Here is an 18401-nt window from a genome sequence, read left to right on the forward strand (position 1 = left end):
AGGTTGGAAGTTAGAGTAAAAAACGCCTTAAACCTTGTCGAAAAAGGGCGTCCGATGGGCAAAAATGTAAAACAGCATGCGAACCACTCTGGGGATGTCACAAGAAGCTTGCTTGTGATAAATACGACCTGTGGAGATAGACGACATGTAATTAGGACATATAGGCTGGGGGTTAGAGTTGAAAACGCTTTAAACTTAGTTGAAAAAGGGCGTTGGGGGGGCAAAAATATGAAACAGTGCCTAAACCACTCTAGGGATGTCACCAACAGCTTGCTCGTGACAAGTACGACCTGTTGGGACATATGGGATGTAATTAGGACACGTATGTTGAGAGTTAGAGTAAAAAAGGCCTTAAATTTAGTCAAAAAAGTGCATTAGGGGGGCCGAAAATGCAAAACAATCTCGAACCACTATGGGGATTGCGCAGGTAGCTTCCTCGTGCCTAATAGAACATATGGGGACATATGGCCTATGAATAGGACATATACGTTGGGAATTAGAGCTGAAAATGCCTCAAACTTAATTGAAAAATTGCATTTCGGGAGGGGAAAACTTGGGAGAAACTTGTCCGGACATGCAACATATGATTACGACTATAATTATACAATTTTGAAAAGATTATATACATTCGAGTTTTATATAATTTTCTTTTATAATTTGAAATGATGACGTTATTCAATCAATACTAATGGTTTATTTTATTTTTACATATGGTTTTTGGCGTGGAAATGTGGATATTCCTTATTTGTGTGCGGAGGACATTATTTTTTTATAATCCGTTATTAAGTTGTTCTTTGTTTTTTTTTTAGATTACTATTGTTCGTACATATAATTATTGGCGCGGTACAAATTACTTTTGGCATACAACATATTACTTTTGGCGTGGTATAGATTACCATTTGACATGGCATTGTGGATATTTCTTTTTTTTTGTGTACGGGAGACATGATTTTTGTATAATCCTCTGTTTTGTATAGAATTATTATTTTAAGTTGGATTATGTTTGATTTGTATGGAATTTCTATTATATTTCGAATTTGACGTTAAAAGTTAAATTTTCTTGGATTGTTATTATTTTGTTTATATACAAGGTACAGGTTGCACAGAATAAATACAAGTTGTGGAGAAATTAATATAAAAAAAATAAAAATAAAAACACTAAAGAAAGTTTTTGACGACTAAACATTAAGTAGCCAAAAATAAGTGAAGTTGTTGGCGACTAACCAATTGGTAGCCAAAAGGAAATCAAGGCTTTTTCGCAACTAAATATTTGGTAGCCAAAAGAAAGAAAACATTTTTGGTGACTAAATAGTTTGTAGTAAAAAAAGAAAAAAGATGAAAAATAAATTTTATTTGGTAACTAAATATTTAGTAGCCTAAAAAAGTTGAAGTTTTTGCCTACAAAAAATTTAGTCGTCAAAAAAACCGTCATTTTTTTTACGACTAAACATTTAGTTACCAAAAAAGGCTGCAATCTTTTGCCTACAAAAAAGTTTGGTCGCTAGCTAAAGGAGTCAATTAGATGTTTGGCTACAAAATTAATTTGTCGCTAATAATGGAAAAAAGAATTGGCGACTATATATTTTAATCACTAAATAAAATATAGTAGTGACAAAATTTATCTACAACTAAAAATTTAGTCTGGAAAAGTTCAAATTAAATTTATAGAAAAATTTATGGCGACTAAATTATTAGTCGCCGAATGGTATTCATTGGCTACTAAAATAATTTTAGTCACGAATACTTTTCCCGACAATTAGTCAACGACCAACTGGGTGACTAAATAATTTAATCGAGAATTACATTCGTCAACTAAAAATGATTTTTTGCGACTAAAAATTTAGTTTCCAAATGTGCAATTTCTTGTAGTGTGTGACTAGTTTATTACTCTAATTAATTTCAATAGACTTGATTAACTAATGGTAATTTTAAAATTGAGTGAAATTTTTTTATAATTCGGTAACTACTTGGTACAAGTATGTCATGTTTGTCGACATACCTAGGCTTCATAGTTTCAAGATAATTCTAAATGAGAATTTTTATATTTTTTTGCAAAGTATATATTATTTACAAGCCATTCACATAATTTGGTGTGTTGGTGTAAGAGGCGGTACCCTTTCTTCAATCCATTTGAATCCAATTATAATTGAGTTTGTAGGATAAAAGTCATTTAAATTATGACAAATTTCTCACATAAAATTACATAATTATTTAATGCTAATTGAATTTATAAATATTTAAACACAAACATCAACATACACCATTATAACCTCACAATTGCTGCAATCATCACTACTGTTGTTGCAACCATCATCACCGTCATTGCCACCACCATTATGAAGCCACCACTGCTATTACTAACACTTTCATTATCATTGTCATCGTTATCATAAAACATACCATCATTTGAACTACTGAAATTTAACCTTAATATTTATGTGAAATTATTAAAAAAAAAAAATGAAATTTCTACTAAAGAAGTAAAAATTATAGAATTAAAGGCAAAGACGCAACTAGCGAGTAAATGGAAAACTTATGAGTTAAAAGAGATGTCACTAGTGGTTTCATTGGAGCAACAACTGGTTCTCACTATATTTTTAATTAGCTAGTGATAATTTAATTTTTTTAATTAATTTGTTGCCTAATTAATTCTATAATGTGTGTAATTACCAAAATTTTAATATTGTTTTAATTAAAACTTGATAGTACTAATTATTTCATTACCTTTAACTAGTGAAATTTCATTATCTTCAAATAGTGAAATTTAACCTTAATGTTTAGGTGTAATTCAACTATTAGGTAAGTGAAATTTATAGTAAATGAGTAGAACTTATAAAATTAATTGCCAAAAACGGAATAATGGGTAAATTAATATATTTATTGAAGGGTTTAATTGTATCATTTTATGGTTTAGGTAGTAAAATAATACTTTGTGATAGTTTCAGAGGGAGAGAGGTAAAGTGAGACTTTATGCTAGTTTTAGTGGAGAGGAATAAATTGATACTTCATGATAGCTTTAGGAAGGTCAAATAATACAGAGGGTGTGGGACATTTTCGCATACTGAAAGAGAGGCTTACTATGACGCAGAATTGCAGAAGAATCACGAGTTCAATAAGAGAAAAGTATATTTTGAACCCTTTGACAATTGCCTCTATAAATTTTAATTTTTCTATTGACAAAATAGAGACAAAGAGACATAAAGAGAAAGGTAGAAAAAAAAAAACAAAGGCTTGTGATGGATCTAAATGAGTGTCGGTAGATCTAAAATCTTATTACTGCAACAATAGCGATAGACAATCATGAGACAGAGCATGTATGGTGATGGACAATCGTTATGGATATTCAATTATTTATTTATGACAATAAAAAATAATATATCTTTTTTTAATTTCAATTTGAAAAACTAATACTTTTTAGAATTATAAAAGTTATTTTTGAATTTTCAATACATTTTTTTTGTTTTAAGTGAATTTTATTAATATTTTAATTTTTAAATTCAGTTAATCTAGATATAATTTAAAAGTAAAATTTTTATTAAAAAAATATATAAATACAAAAAAATAAAACGAAATGATTTTTTTTTATATTTTTATATTTGGTGTAATTTTAATTTTTTAAACTGAGTCATAAAACTCTAATAAAATAAAAATTATAAACAATAAATAATAATTAAAAAATTTTAATTTAACAAGCATAACATATTTTTTATATCTACAAAAAAAAATTAGGAACAAATTTTTTCACAAAATTCTATCTTAATTTAAAATTCCAAATCAAAATTTAGGACCCTCCAAATTTTGCCCCAATTCCCTCCATGTTTCTCATGTCTCTTTCTCTCCCTCTCTCTCACGCAACTACTTCCTATCATTCTGATGATTTTGTTGATCCCATTCCCACCGTTGTACCGCCTGAAATCCAAAGTTGACACCGCCGATTCATGAACTTGGACTATTTCATTCTCACCAGATAAGTTGATTTCTCTCTCTCTCTGGTTCTTATTTTCTGCCCTAATTTATCACAAATCGACTCCCTCTCTTAGCAATCTCTACCTCACACACTTTCACCGCACCACGCCATCGTTGGCACCTTCTCTCTGAATACAGCGAAACCCCCTCCGTCACCACAGTCCCCACATTCGCACGACCCATCGCTACCTCCGGCCAATCCCACCAGTAAGCCCGCTTTCCATTGTTTTTGTTGTCCCTCTACATCCTCTCTTGCTTCTTGCCATTGTGCCCTAATCCCTCTCTCTCTCTCTCTCTCTCTCTCTCTTAGCCACCATATTTCGTTCTGGGCATATGTTAATTTCCAGATTTGGTAATTCGAGGAGTATTTTGCACTGAGCATGCTTGGCAAGGATTGATGTTAATAACTTTTGATTCTACGTAAAATTCACAATTCTATTGTTCTTTGGTCTTTCTCATCTAATTTTTTCATACCATGTAGGACCTTCATTCTCAACAGAAGGAATTAATTCCAGAACAACAGGTACATTATACTAGGTTTGATAGTTGTATTGATAATAGTGGAATTGTTTTGTTTAATTTTTTATTCTGATTGGACATGAACTCAATCACATTTCTGTTTCATGTCTCTTCTATTACAAGTTTCATTTTTGAATTCCAATTGGTTGAGTTTCTTATTTGTTTAATATGTGTGCTCATGTCTCTGTTGGCTAAAGTTGAATGCTTGAGAAATACTTTTCCTTTTGAATTGTTGATTTGAAGATTGTAGTTCATTTCAACATTTAAAGCTTGAGAAATTTCACATCACATAGTAATAGATAAAGTTCTGAGCTAAGAATTGAATGAAGTAGACTTGTTATAAGCAGTTGTATATACTACTTTTTGGGTTATATGAAGTGTTGATTGATTTTTTTTTTTTTTTTTTTTAATTTCTTTGTAGATAACTGAGAGTAGTTGCAGAGAATTGTGAACCACTTTGATTTTGGTATTCCTTTACTTTTACTTTCATGCATTTCAATCAGTAACTTTGTAACCTCTTTGTAGCATGTTTGTTTGTGTGGTGTTGATTAAAAAAAAAAAAAATTGGGTATCTTTATGGATAACTAACAGAGTAGTGCAGAGAAGTTGGGCAGAATTATTTGTTTCTTTATGGTTTTGATTTCATTTATTTGAAAATGAAATGGGTTGCAATTGTCTGATTTATGTGAAATAGGTTACTATGATATGAGAAAAGTATTTTTCTATGAAATTGTTTGATTTATGTTTTTATAATTTATTATACTTTGTTGGGTTTGATTTTTGAATATTGCAAACACATTAAGATGGAACTATTAATGGTGCATATTTAACTTACCCTATTTTAAAATTGAATGTGTAAATTGCAAGGGTTGTGAGAGAAGGTGTAATGTGGCAACATGTTTCTTGAGTTTATTAAACAAATAAACAAATTTCTAGAGTGTGTTTGTTGTTTTTTTTTTTTTCCTTTAAAAAAAAAACTCTTGTCTAATTGTTTATTGAGTTCAACAAGGCAATGGTGGCAGTGAATTCTATGGATGTCTCCAACAATTATCCTAGATTAGTAAGGCATTGAAGGATTTTTTTTTTTGGTGACAGGGAATTCAATTTTGATTATAGATTGTAAATCTGTTTATAAAATCTATTTTGTGGCAGTGAATTTTATTTTGTAGTTCAAGTCTGATTGTAAAATTTGTTTTGATCTTAGATTTTATTTTTTTAATTATTGTTTTGTGATTCTGTTTTGTTGTGTGGCTTTAAATTTTATTTTTCTTCATTTTTTTTCGAGTATCGTTTCTTTTTGTGGTTTTAATGGAATTTATGCTAATCTGACCCTTTTAGATCTAGTATCCAGCACCTTTGTTTTGAAGGAAAATGCTCCATTGCAGCTCCATGTAGAGGAGGGAAAGAACCATCCTAAAATTCTTAATGTGAGTTTGCCTTATAATATTTTTTTCCTTTTCGTTCTACAATATATGAGCCTTTCAAGCCATTCACTACTCTCTCCCAATCTCTCTTTCTCTAATGTGTTTTGTTTTGATATTGTAGCACTAAACTTCAATTACAATAGAAAATAAGTGTGAGCAGCCATTTACAGCTATTATGGTGCATTTGATATTGATGATGAAGCTTCTAAAATTCGTTGTGAGCCCAAATCAAGTGATATGAAAATGATATCAAAAGTGAAAAGAAAGGTCCCTTTTTTTGCCCCTAATATAAAATGTTTTTACACTTTGTTTCATTGATTTTGCTGCTATTGTTTGTTTTATCTCTCCTGTATTGTGCAAAATCTTTCCTTTTTTTTCTTTTTTTTTTTTCTTTTTTTTTTTTTTTTTTTGTGTGTATGTGTTTCTTCTAGGTTTTGATTTGCTTCCTCCACTAGATTAGTTTTTCCCTGAGTTAGGCATTCCTTACCCCCCTAATCTTTCTTTCTTCTAAATGGGGGTGTTGTGGAAATGTAGCTTTCATGTTTTGGACTATATGCAGTGCTTTGTTATCCATGAAAGATGACTATAGTTCTTGGTTTAGTTATGTTTGGGTTGAACTTTGTTATCATAAAATAATTGTGATTTTCCATATGATTTGAGATTGGATTTAATAGCTAAATTTTGGAGCCCTCAACAGATTTTCTATATGAATTTCTCTTTCCATCTCTTCTTAATTGCTCGCTCTTTTCAGCCACTGATGTAGCCCCTCTCAATCACCGCTGTAGCACCTCCAGCTCGACAATTGCAAAGGGGTAATAGCGAGGGCTTCATCTAGGGCTTCGTTGTGCCTGAGCTTGATTTGAAAATAATTGGACAGGGGTAACTACTGTATTTATACCATTTGGAGCATTAATTATGTTTTTCTCACTCTCTATTTGACTATTCTTTTTCTCTACTTAATTATGTTTAATTCAGTTTCATTCTCTTTCATTTGTGGTAAGTATCTTTTATAAGCATTTGGTTGTAATCTTTGTTTTAAAAAAAATAGTCCAATTAATTTTATTTAATGAGCCTTGGATTTAATTTTAGTTAGATTTGCCCGTTAACATTGATTTCAATTTTCGTTCTTTTTTGTTGCCTACCAATTGTTAGACATAATGTTTCAACTAGAAAATGAGGTGTGCATTATCACATGAATGAAAACTCAAAGGAGCGTGATCATCCAAAAATGGATACTCCACGCAAGGTACGCTTTAATTGTTTCAGATTTCCTATTCCTTATTCATAAATTTGAATTTAATTTTGTTTGGTTTTACCATCTTGACAAATCCTTCTTCATTATAACAAGACTCTCTTGGTGGTGGACAAACCTTCCAATCAATTGGTGAATGGATTAAGTTGGCAAAGCCATCCAATCCATTGGACAATCGATTGGAGTGTGTCCAATTCTTCCAATCAATTAGTTAATTGATGTTTTTACAAAATTTTAGAGCATCTCCAATGGTTAACCTTTTTTTTCATCAAATCTGAGTAAAAAAAGGACCATTTTCTCAATATGATACAAGCTGCTCTAATGGTTGTCATCAAAGGCAGGGGTCGACCAGCCGGTCGACCGGTAAGGCAAATATTTTTTTTTTTTTTACTTGTTTGAACCTGAATATTTGAACTGTTTGAACCTTTTACCGGTCGATCGATTGGTCAACCGGCCGGACGTCCAACAGGTTGATCGTGGCCCCACTTGCAACGTTACAGCACAGTGAATTGGTGAAGGCTCACGCAGATTCTCAATTTGATGAAAAATTTGCTCCATTCTCAGTTTGATATTGGTTTGGTGAAACCATTGGAGCAAAAAAAGTGACTTTTTTCATCAAATTCAAATTTGATACTGAATTTGGTTCACCATTGGAGATGGTCTTAGATGTGTAATCGATTAGTTAACAAATTTTGCTGACTTGTAGAAAAGTGATATTGGGTCTTTACAATGCTGGTGGCTACCAATATTATGATAGGATACATGGCATTAGAACCCATGCATCATCTCCAATTCATGTATCATTACTTAACTAAGGTATATATTATGCCTTTTAAGCGAATTCTTATGAAAATTGTTAATCACAATTTACTAATTACCCAAGTGTTAATGTTGTTTAATTAAAATTTGTCTTACATGTAATAAGCATTAATTATTAAATATAAACTATTAAGAACATAGTAATTGTTATTTTAAAAGATAATTATTGAATTTAAAAAAGTAATTCATTGGTTAAATTAGTGTTAGTTATAAAATATTAATATAATTTGTGTTAGTTTGAGAATTTTAGTTGTTCATTATATGCTATTATTTTAGCTTCCAATTACAGTAGAGAGCGAGCAAGCTCTTGTAGTTTCATTGTAGGGGAGATCATGTGAATCCATGAAGCTTTTGGGTTCTCTTCTTGCCACATTTCTCATGAATAATAAATTAAATTGCATCTAGTTTAGACTCTGTATAGATTGCTTAGGAGTCATCATTGTAGATGGAAAAGAAGTTAACAACTAAGTATTGTTTGATAGGGCAAGGAATAGGTTTCTTCTTAGTACTTGGTTTTACACCTACTTGTGCATTTTTGTTATTTATATTAGAAAGTAAAATTCATCTTGTGCATTTTTATGATTTTGATTTCGAACAACAGGTTGGTACTTGGTGTGCGGAATTACATTGATGCCAAAAAACGAAAGCCCAGTTATTTAATGATGGAATTTTAGATTTATTTATTATTTAAAATTTGTATTGGGACTTCAATGCTTATTTGATTTGAAAATCAGAGGAAGTAATTTATTGACAATAAAAAACTGAGATCAAATATGAGGAAATAATGATTGTGTATTAAAATTTAGCATGAATTTTATTCAACTAGATAAGTATTAAATGCCATGTCGGGGTTGAATTGATGGGGAACTTTAGTATGAACTTTTTTTAATTTTTTTTTTCAATAAATTTGATAGATTTGTAGTAGCCAATAGTAGATCTAACAACATTTGAAGTTTTCAATGGTAGTTTTGGGAGTTTTGTCTTTGTTTTTCACCCCCTTGATTGGATCTCACTTTTAGTTCTCTAATCATCAAGTTTAAATATGGTAAGAGAAGTAAAGGGTTGGAGATGCTCTTTAATAATCAATTTCAAACATTGTGGTTATTTGTTCTTGAGGAACCGCACACCGAGTCATTCAATGTCTCTTAACTACCAAAGTTTAAATTTTGTTTTAAAAGCTGTAGTAATCAGTGACTTCAAATTGCCAGAACTTATGTTTAGAAACAAATGTATCTTTCAATGCTGAAATTCATGCATAGTTGACGGAATTGAACTTGAAACATAGGAAACCCAATTCAAATAGCTGAAATGTTGATGAATCAATTTGTGGACATTAACATGGATGAATTGGTTTACAGAAACTAATGGTCTGAAATGTTGATGTTTCATTGATAGAAACAAATGCGTAAAAGCTTGAAAATGAGCCCCAACTGTCAGTAGAGCACTGTAATTGGTGGCATAGTATTGGCGAGTGTGGTTAAATTATTAGTTGCTTATAATTAATTGATATCATAGCATTGGCAAGCGTGCTTGCATTATTATTTTCTGTCTTGGTGGAAATTAACATGGATGAATTGGTTTATAGACCAAATCAAACGCACAACACATGTACATATAAGGAATTTACTTATGAAATTTTTAAGCCATGGCGTTATACTTATGGAATTTACTTTTCTTATGAGCAGGCTACTTAAGGATTCAAGCGATTATTTGAAGATACGTATAAATCACGCTTTTGCTCATGGCATTTTATATGTATGATGTCAAGAAAGACGTATGGACAACTTTGATATTTTGGTTTTAAGTGCAACTAGTGTTGTGTTTTGTGAAGGGTTGGCACCCTCTTTGTAAGGGGTTCAATTTTGGCTTTTGTTAAGAGAGTTTTAATTTTTGAATATTTAAAAGTGATACATACCACTCTTGCTAACTAGATTTTTTAATGTGGGAGTTAGATAACCGATATGTGAACTATTGTATGCCTAATATTTTTTTGAGAGTTGCATATTAACTATTTTGTAAATGTATTGTATATCAACTATTTTATTGAAATGAATGAAATATGCCCCAAATTCTCTCAAATGTTTAAATATTACATTTATTGGTGTTCACATGATTTTTAATTTCTCTGATGGTTTGCTAATCAATTTTTTGTTTGAACAAGATAATTGGATTTTGTGTATGGATTGACATGGATGATATTAAGTGAAGGTCCACAATTGATTAATTTACATTTGCAATTTTGGGGGCCTTTTGTGCTCAATTGATTGGCATACTTGAAAATTTTGGTTGAATGTTATTTTAAAATTAATTGTATAATCGATTCAAAATGAATTTGTTAGGCATTGGACATATTATAATTGCACAATTTATTGGGAGTGAATATTTATGGTTTGGATTTGGTTGATATTTGGTCCATGACTGATTGTGTAATCAATTGGCCTATGATATTGTAATATGAATTCTTTTATAACCGATTGATTTTGCAATTGATTGGTAGTGAAATTATAAGATATTTGCTTACCAATCAATTGTGCAATTAAATGAGAATTAATTTGATAAATAGTAGACAATTTCACAACCAACTGATTGGGAGTGAAATTGAAACATTTGATCATCAACCAATTGTGCAATTAAATGAAAATGAATATAAGTACATGACAATTTCATAACCAATCAAGTGGAAGTAAAATTGTAAACAATTTATCACCAATCAATTATGCAATTGAATGAGAATGAATCTTATAGGTACTTGATAATTTCACATGCAAGGATTTTTTTACAATAACTTGGCTTGCACATGTGCAGCATAAACAATTTGGTATCTAAATATCATATACACAGATTGGCATCCAAAAAAAATTTACAATTTGGACATATATCAACTTCTTTATAGATGGATTAGCAAAATCAAATTTACATCCAAATAGAAATCATCCAAGTTTACATTCATCCACACATAAAAATCATCCAAATTACATCAACCAAATATTGTTCACAAACCAATTTTAAATTGTACATTACTCTAATTGTTTAATAAATAAAAAGGGGGGGGGGGTCACATTTTGGAAGGGGATTAACCATTGGTGTCCATTTCTCCTTACTATAGGAACTTCACATGTAGATTAGTAGAAATCAAAGGAGACTGACATGGAAATTTACACACACACACACACAAGAAGATGGATACATAAAATTGCCCACAAAAAGCAAATAGGGAATGCTTACAAGCATAATGATGTTAAGATGGAGTCAATTCTCCCAAAGACAGCTACTAGATCAGTTTGAATAGCCTCATCTATAATTTCAATGGAAGAACATTTAAATGGATAACAATTACTATAAACAAAAAGTTTAAATTAATGAAAAGCCAGTACCTTATTTGCAACAAAGGCAAGCCTTTCGTTGGCAATTTCCTTACAGCATACACCATAACCCTACATATATAACATTGGTCTAATTACCCAGTTCTAGTTATAGCGAAATTGGAATGAAGCAAGGAATCAATTCTAAAATAAAGTATTTCAGGTTTTTAACTATTATAATCTTCCAAAATATATGCAAGCTTCCCACATTGAAGAAGCAAAATACATTCACAAGTCGGGTTGTTTGGATAGAGAGAAAACAGTCAACAAGTCACTACCAAAAAGTCAACTCTTCTATCTACTTTTTTGCAAGTCTTTTTGAAAAAAGTGAAAAAGCCAACTAAAATAGCCAATTCCCAAATGAACCCACAATACTTTTAAGCATATGGTGAAAGTAGAAAAATCAATGCTAGTTTAAGAACAAAACATATGATGTCATTCTTGAAGTACATCAAAATATTCTATCAATTTAACAAGATTGACAAACATTACAAGTTGATAAAAACACAAAACCACATGTACTATTCTTAAGGGTAAAAAACACTTACATAAAAAAGAGACTGTTTAGACAAAAATCCTTCAAAGCTTCAGAAGGAGTACCACCTATTACCTACTACCAAAGTTATCCTATGTCAATTTATACCAAACACAGACAAACGCATCGAATTCAAAAACTATGATTTACCTAGATGAGATTGGTGATGATAATTGAGAGAAAAAAGAGTATGCCCAAACAAACAATAACAGGTCCCACTGCAAAGGCAAAGTTGTTAGGCTAATAACAGAGTAGTTTTGGGAGGATAGAACACATACATTCAATGAAATTCATATTTCAGCGGTCATTTGAACACTTTGTGAAGGAAGTTTCAACCTAAAAAAGTAGAATGGCGTAGAAATGTATAATATTAAGGCGCAAGGAATGAAAAAGTCATCAAGTGGTACGAACTATAAAATAATTAGAGAAAAATACCTCAATGCCCTTGCAATAGTAACCCAACAACCCTTACTAGTAAGCAAGAGACAAGACAGACTCGATCAGCCACTCCTTGCAATTCCACTAACATATGAATCTCAAAGAAACAAAAAAATATAAAAGACCAAGTAGCGATAACTTCAATAATTACAATATTATGTATGCCTTCAAAAAGTTCAACAATGGATACATAGAACCAAACCTAGAAACTGCCATTACAAACTACCTCATCAAACATAGCAAATAATTGTCCTATCCATACCAAATAAAGCTCTAAAAAAAGTTTACAAGATAACATTAAAAGGAGTAATTTTCTTAAACGAAGCATTTTAGTATTTTTAGTTTGTTTTGTTCTTTGTTGTATAGACCACCCTTGAGTACTTACAACCTGTGGGGACATATTTTTAGGTAGTCCACGTGGCCGAGGTTGTTAGCCGAGGTGCCACATGGGCAGACCATGGTGCCGAGATATAGTGCAATAATACCAGAATCTGAGATATTTGGATAGAGGACTAGAGTCTTAGATGACATCAAACTACCTATTTGGATAGAGATGAAACTCTTGAGGAAGTTCATCTTAATGTGAATAGTGTAAATTGTGATATATGTTATCCTTGTAAAGGATAGAGTCCCATGATGTAAGACTTCTAGGGGAAGTTGGACACTAATCATTATAAAAGTAAGGCACCCCTGGTGGGTCTAAGGTATGTTTTTTAATGCTCTGTCAAGTGAGTGAAGCATTATTGGCTATCTTTGAGAGATAATTACTGACTTGATCGTCGAAGTACCCTCGGGGGGACGAACCACCACCGGATTCTTATCTTTCTGTAACAGGTTGTTCGGGCTTAATCTATTCTGCCGGTGCTCTCCTACTGAGTTTCCTTATTTGGTTGTGTGATTAAAAATCAACACCCACAATTTGGCGCCGTCTGTGGAAGACATAAGGAGAATAGATGGCCAACGACGGGTAGAAAGAAAAGGTCGGGGACGACATCCCTAGTGGGAATGGCAAGAACGCCAATCTTAATGTGGAGGAGGAGAACTATAACAAAGGACCTCAGGATCAGAATCCCAGGGAAAAGGACAGCGGCCAAGAGGGAGACGCACCAAAGAAAGCAGGTCAAGACGAGTATTACAACGAAAGCAACCTCTAGGTATGGAAAGATAAGTGCCTAAGTAGGGACGACGAGATGAAGGGAATGGCAAACAAGTTGGCAGACCTACAATCGGTTGTCAACTTCATGATGCAGAACAACGTCATGTAACCACCGTATCCATTAAAGGACATGTCGATTCCAGTGACCAATAACGACGCCTAGAAAGGGGGGCAGAAAGCAATATCAGCAGTCCCTCAGCATGATAAGGTGAAAGAATGCTCATATCGGCCTTCACGGGACGCCGGGCGAACAGAATCAATGAGAGGAGAGTCTCAGAGGACACCTCAGACCAAGGGAACTTACGTCAAGGAATATTGGCATGTTCAATGGAAGAAACTTTTTTTTGACATGGTGAATGAAGAGAAGTCCAAGAGAACGCATAACGACACTAGGAGCAATGCACCAAAAAGGCTGAAGTCCGTTGACAGTCGAGCTCCTAGTCGAACTAAGGAGGATCTGAGGGACTACCTCCAGAGGAAGAGGTAGAATGCCGAGGTCACATCCCCCGTCAAGCCGAAGACGCCATTCTCAATAGAACTAGATAGGTTTGAGGCCCCAAAAAGATTCCATATGCCGAGGTTCCAGATATATGACAGTAAGTTCGATCCGAACTTTTACGTCAGCTTGTACCTAAATTCAATGGCACTGTACACCGGGAACGAGCCGTTGCTATGCAAGGTGTTCCCCTCATCCTTTTGGGAAATTGCGTCGGATTGGTTCCACAAGTTGCCAAAAGAAACTGTGAAGAGTTGGAAAGGCCTGGCCGAGATGTTTGTGGCCAGGTTTGTTACAAACAAATTGCAGCCGTTGAGGGTAGACTCCCTGATGGCTTTGAAAATTGGCGAGGATGAAAGCCTCAGGGCTTATGCCAAAAGGTATTATAAGGTGTTTAACCGAATACCAAGGTGAAACTAAGAGTTGGTGGTCATATCTTTTAAGAACAACCTAAACGATGACTGCATGCTTCGAAAGTCACTGGCAAAGACTTTGTCGAAGAGTATGGTGGAGCTCATGGCCAGGATCGAGAAATATGTGAGAGCCAAAGATACACCAGGAATGAAAGCGTCAAAGAAGGAAAAGAGGAACGGCTCATCGAAGAGAGGCCGAGGTAATACAAATTTTAATAGACAATAAATAGGACTAAGGGCTGCACAGGCAGTCACCACTGTGTTCCGAATCCTGGTTTATAAAGTTCTGGAAAGGATCAGGAACTAGTCGTATTGTAGAGCACCAGAGAAGATTCCTGGTGAATTTATGGGAAGAAGTCTAGGGAAACACCATGCCTACCACAATGAAGATGGACACCTGACGCACGGTTGTAGAGCCCTAAAAGCACATTTGGAGGATCTGGTAAGACAAGGTCACTTAAGGGACTTAGTTGATGAAGCTAAAACAAGAGAAGAACAAGCAAAGCTACCCCAGGCACTGGCAGCACCACCTCTACCAGCACCACAACCGCAAGCAGACGGACCTCGAGTGATCAATGTGATTCACTTAAGGGTCAATGAGAACAAGGTATGTGGAGAGACTCAGAGGGTGAAACACTTACAGCATGTGTATCAGGTCCAGCAGAAGAGGCCTAGGACAGACGAGTACCAGGGACCAATGGTGTCCTTCACTGAAGCAGACCTAGACATGATGCAGCATCCACACAATGATGCTTTGGTGGTATCCCTCAAGATTGGAGAATGCCAGGTAAGGCGCATTCTGATTGACTAAGGTAGCTCTTGTGACATCATGTATGTCAGATGTTACAAGGAGTTCGGCCTTCACCGAGATGATTTGGAGTAGTCAACAGCCCAATGGTCGGGTTCAATGGAACGCCGACATGGCCCCTGAGAGCAATAAATTTAGAGGTGCAGGCAGGCACCAAGAAGGTAAGCACAAAGTTCACAGTAATTGACACCCCTTCCCCTTACAATGTTATCTTGGGAAGGCCATGGTTGCAAACAGTAAGGGTTGCTCCCTCAACACTGCACCAGCTGTTGCAGTTCCCAACAAAGCATGGAATTGAGGAGATCAGAGGGGATCAGGTGCAGGCAAAGTATTGCTCCATGGCAACAATGAAATCCACCTGTAATGTGTGAGAAGCAGAAACAGTAGAGATTGAAGATGAGGACATAGAGGTCCTGGATGACGTCGGTAAAAAGCCGGCTGACAAAAGCGATGAAGCCTTAAAGAAGATCCTAGTCCAACAAGGAGATAAAGAACGCTTCTTCCTTCTTGGCTCAGGCTTGGCCGAGGAGGAAGAAGAGGAGTTAAAGTCGTTCTTGCGAGCAAACATAGAGGTGTTTTCCTGGATGCCATACGAGATGCCTGGCATTGATCCCGAGGTCACTTGCCATAGACTAAATGTAGACAAGTCGGCTAAACCTGTCATTCAGTGAGCAAGGAGGCCGACGTTGGTTCATGTGAAGGCAGTAGAGGAGGAAGTGGACAAATTGTTGAAGGCCAGAGCCATTCGGGAGGTAAACTACCCAACTTGGTTATCAAATACATTTGTTGTGAAAAAGAAGAATGGGAAGTGGAGGGTCTGCGTGGACTTCACTAGCCTAAATAAAGCTTGTCCCAAAGACAGTTTCCCACTCCCCAAGATTGATCAATTAGTGGATGCCACTTCAAGGCATGGAAGGATGAGCTTCTTGGACGCTTACAAGGGGTACCATCAGATAGCAATGTACCCCCTGATGAGGAGAAGATTGCATTTATCACCCCAAAAGGGTTGTATTGCTACAGAGTGATGCCTTTCGGGTTGAAAAATGCAAGAGCAACCTACCAAAGGTTGGTGACCAAGATGTTTAGACATCTGATTGGAAAAACAGTGGAAGTATACATTGATGACACGGTCGTGAAGACCAAAGAACTTGAGAATCACTTAGCCGACTTGAAGGTAATTTTTGATATCCTTAGAACATATTAGCTCCAACTCAATGCTTCGAAATGTGCATTTGGAGTTGGGTCTGGTAAGTTTCTGGGATACCTGGTTACTAGAAGGGGCATTGAGGCAAGCCTAGATCAAATCAAGGCCGTCCTTGACTTGAAGAGCCCAACATCAGCAAAACAAGTACAGATGCTGACAGGAAGGGCCGCAACCCTAAATAGGTTTATAAGCACAAGTTTAGATAAGTGTAAACCATTTTTCAGTTTATTGAAAAAGGCCACATATTTTTTATGGACAGAGGAGTGCAAAGTCTCCTTGGCCAACTTGAAAAAATACCTGACCACAGCTCCAATTCTCTCAAATCTAGTATCTGGAGAGGAACTGTTCTTATACTTGGCAGTTTCAGACCACGCAGTAGGTGCAGTGATGGTCAGAGAAGGGAAGGGAGAACAAAGGGTAGCATACTATGTGAGTAAAACCTTAACAAGTGCAGAGACCAGGTACTTTACCCCTGGAAAAGTTGGCACTAGCCCTAGTGATGGCTTCGAAGAAACTGAATTGCTACTTCCAAGCCCACAAGATTGTGGTGTTGCAGTCCTTGCTACAACAAGGAGATCTAACAGGCAGGGTAGCCAAATAGGTAGTAGTATTGGGCCAATACGATTTAGAGTTTAGACCCAGAACGGCAATCAAAGGCCAGGTTTTGGCCGACTTCGTGGCTGAATTCACACCTGGTGCCATCCCACGTCGAGCTCCGGTGAGCCGCGGCTTAGGATGTCTAAGGGAACAAAAAGAAACCCAACTAGGAATGAAAAACCCCACAACAGAGCAGAAGAAAGAAGAAAAACCCAAGTCCTGCGATATTTACATTGGCAACTCCTTCCGCCTGTTTGTTGATAGAAGTTCAAACTAACAAGGAGCGAGGGCCGAAGTGGTGACGAATGTTAGAGCAGTCTATTCATTTAGAGTTCAAAGCCTCAAACAATGAAGCAGAATATGAGGCATTAATCGCAGGGTTGAAGTTAGCAGCGGCAATGGAAGTCGACAAAGTGGTAGTCTTCCATGACTCCCAACTTAATGAGAACCAGGTAGCAGGCTAGTATGTAGCCCAAGATGAGAGAATGATAGCCTATGTCAAAGAGGTTGTTAGACTACTAGCCTTGTTTTAGGATTTCCGACTACAGGAGGTTAGCCGAGATGACAACAGCCATGCCGATGCCTTGGCTAACCTAGCTAGTGCAATGAAATCAGGGGAGGCAAGGACAATAATGGTTGATTATTTATCAGGCCCAAGTGTGGAACCACTAATCACAAAGTATGAAGCAATGTGTGTGGAGATGGGTCCAAGTTGGATGGATGCAATAGTGGTATTTTTTAAGGACGGCAAGTTACCGGATGATCGCAAAGAGGCACACAAAACCAGACTAAAGTCGGCAAGGTTTAGCCTAACAGTAGAAGGACATCTCTACAGAAGGTCTTTTACTAGTCCCCTTTTGAGGTGTGTGCACCCCTCCCAGGTTGAAGACTTTTTGTATGAAATACATGAAGGGGTATGTGGAAACCATGTTGGGGGTAGATCACTTGCTCATAGGGCCATTACTCAAGGGTACTGGTGGCCCTACATGCAGACAGATGCTGAAGCCTACGTTAGAAAGTGTGAGAAGTGTCAAATGTTTGCACATTTGATACATCAACCAGCAGCAGATTTGAACCCAGTATCTAGCCCTTAGACATTTGCCCAGTGGGGCATGGATCTTGTTGGATAACTACCCTAAGCAACTAGGCAAAGGAAGTTTCTGTTGGTTGCAATTGATTACTTCACCAAGTGGTAAAAGCTGAACCCCTTGCGAAGATTCAAGATATTGATGTGAAGAACTTCATATGAAAGAACATCATCACCAAGTTTGGGATCCCAAGGGCAATAATAGCAGACAATGGTACACAGTTTGACAGTAAGCTAATCAAAAGCTTTTGTGCAAAGTACAAGATTAAGAACTATTACTCTACTCCGAGTTTCCCCCAGAGTAATGGTCAAGCAGAAGCATCCA

The 18401-nt window shown here is 35.4% G+C and overlaps 1 long non-coding RNA gene across 6 annotated transcripts; it reads left to right on the plus strand.

The window, feature by feature from the left end:
- Positions 1-3783: 3783 nt before the first annotated feature.
- On the plus strand, positions 3784-10059 carry LOC114285037 (uncharacterized). 6 transcript variants are annotated; one of them, XR_003637136.2, is made up of 8 exons: positions 3788-4173; positions 4448-4489; positions 4907-4951; positions 5824-5912; positions 6031-6176; positions 6661-6788; positions 7062-7155; positions 9666-10059. It is a non-coding gene; the product is annotated as an uncharacterized LOC114285037 (long non-coding RNA). The 6 variants fall into 6 exon arrangements; XR_003637137.2 differs by lacking the exon at positions 4907-4951 and having other exon boundaries at positions 3784-4173; XR_014360712.1 differs by lacking the exon at positions 3788-4173 and having other exon boundaries at positions 4350-4489.
- The last annotated feature ends 8342 nt before the right edge of the window (positions 10060-18401 follow it).

The sequence above is a fragment of the Camellia sinensis genome, chromosome 2 (assembly GCF_055761805.1).
Source record: "Camellia sinensis isolate YWXY chromosome 2, ASM5576180v1, whole genome shotgun sequence".
NCBI classification, from domain to species: domain Eukaryota; kingdom Viridiplantae; phylum Streptophyta; class Magnoliopsida; order Ericales; family Theaceae; genus Camellia; species Camellia sinensis.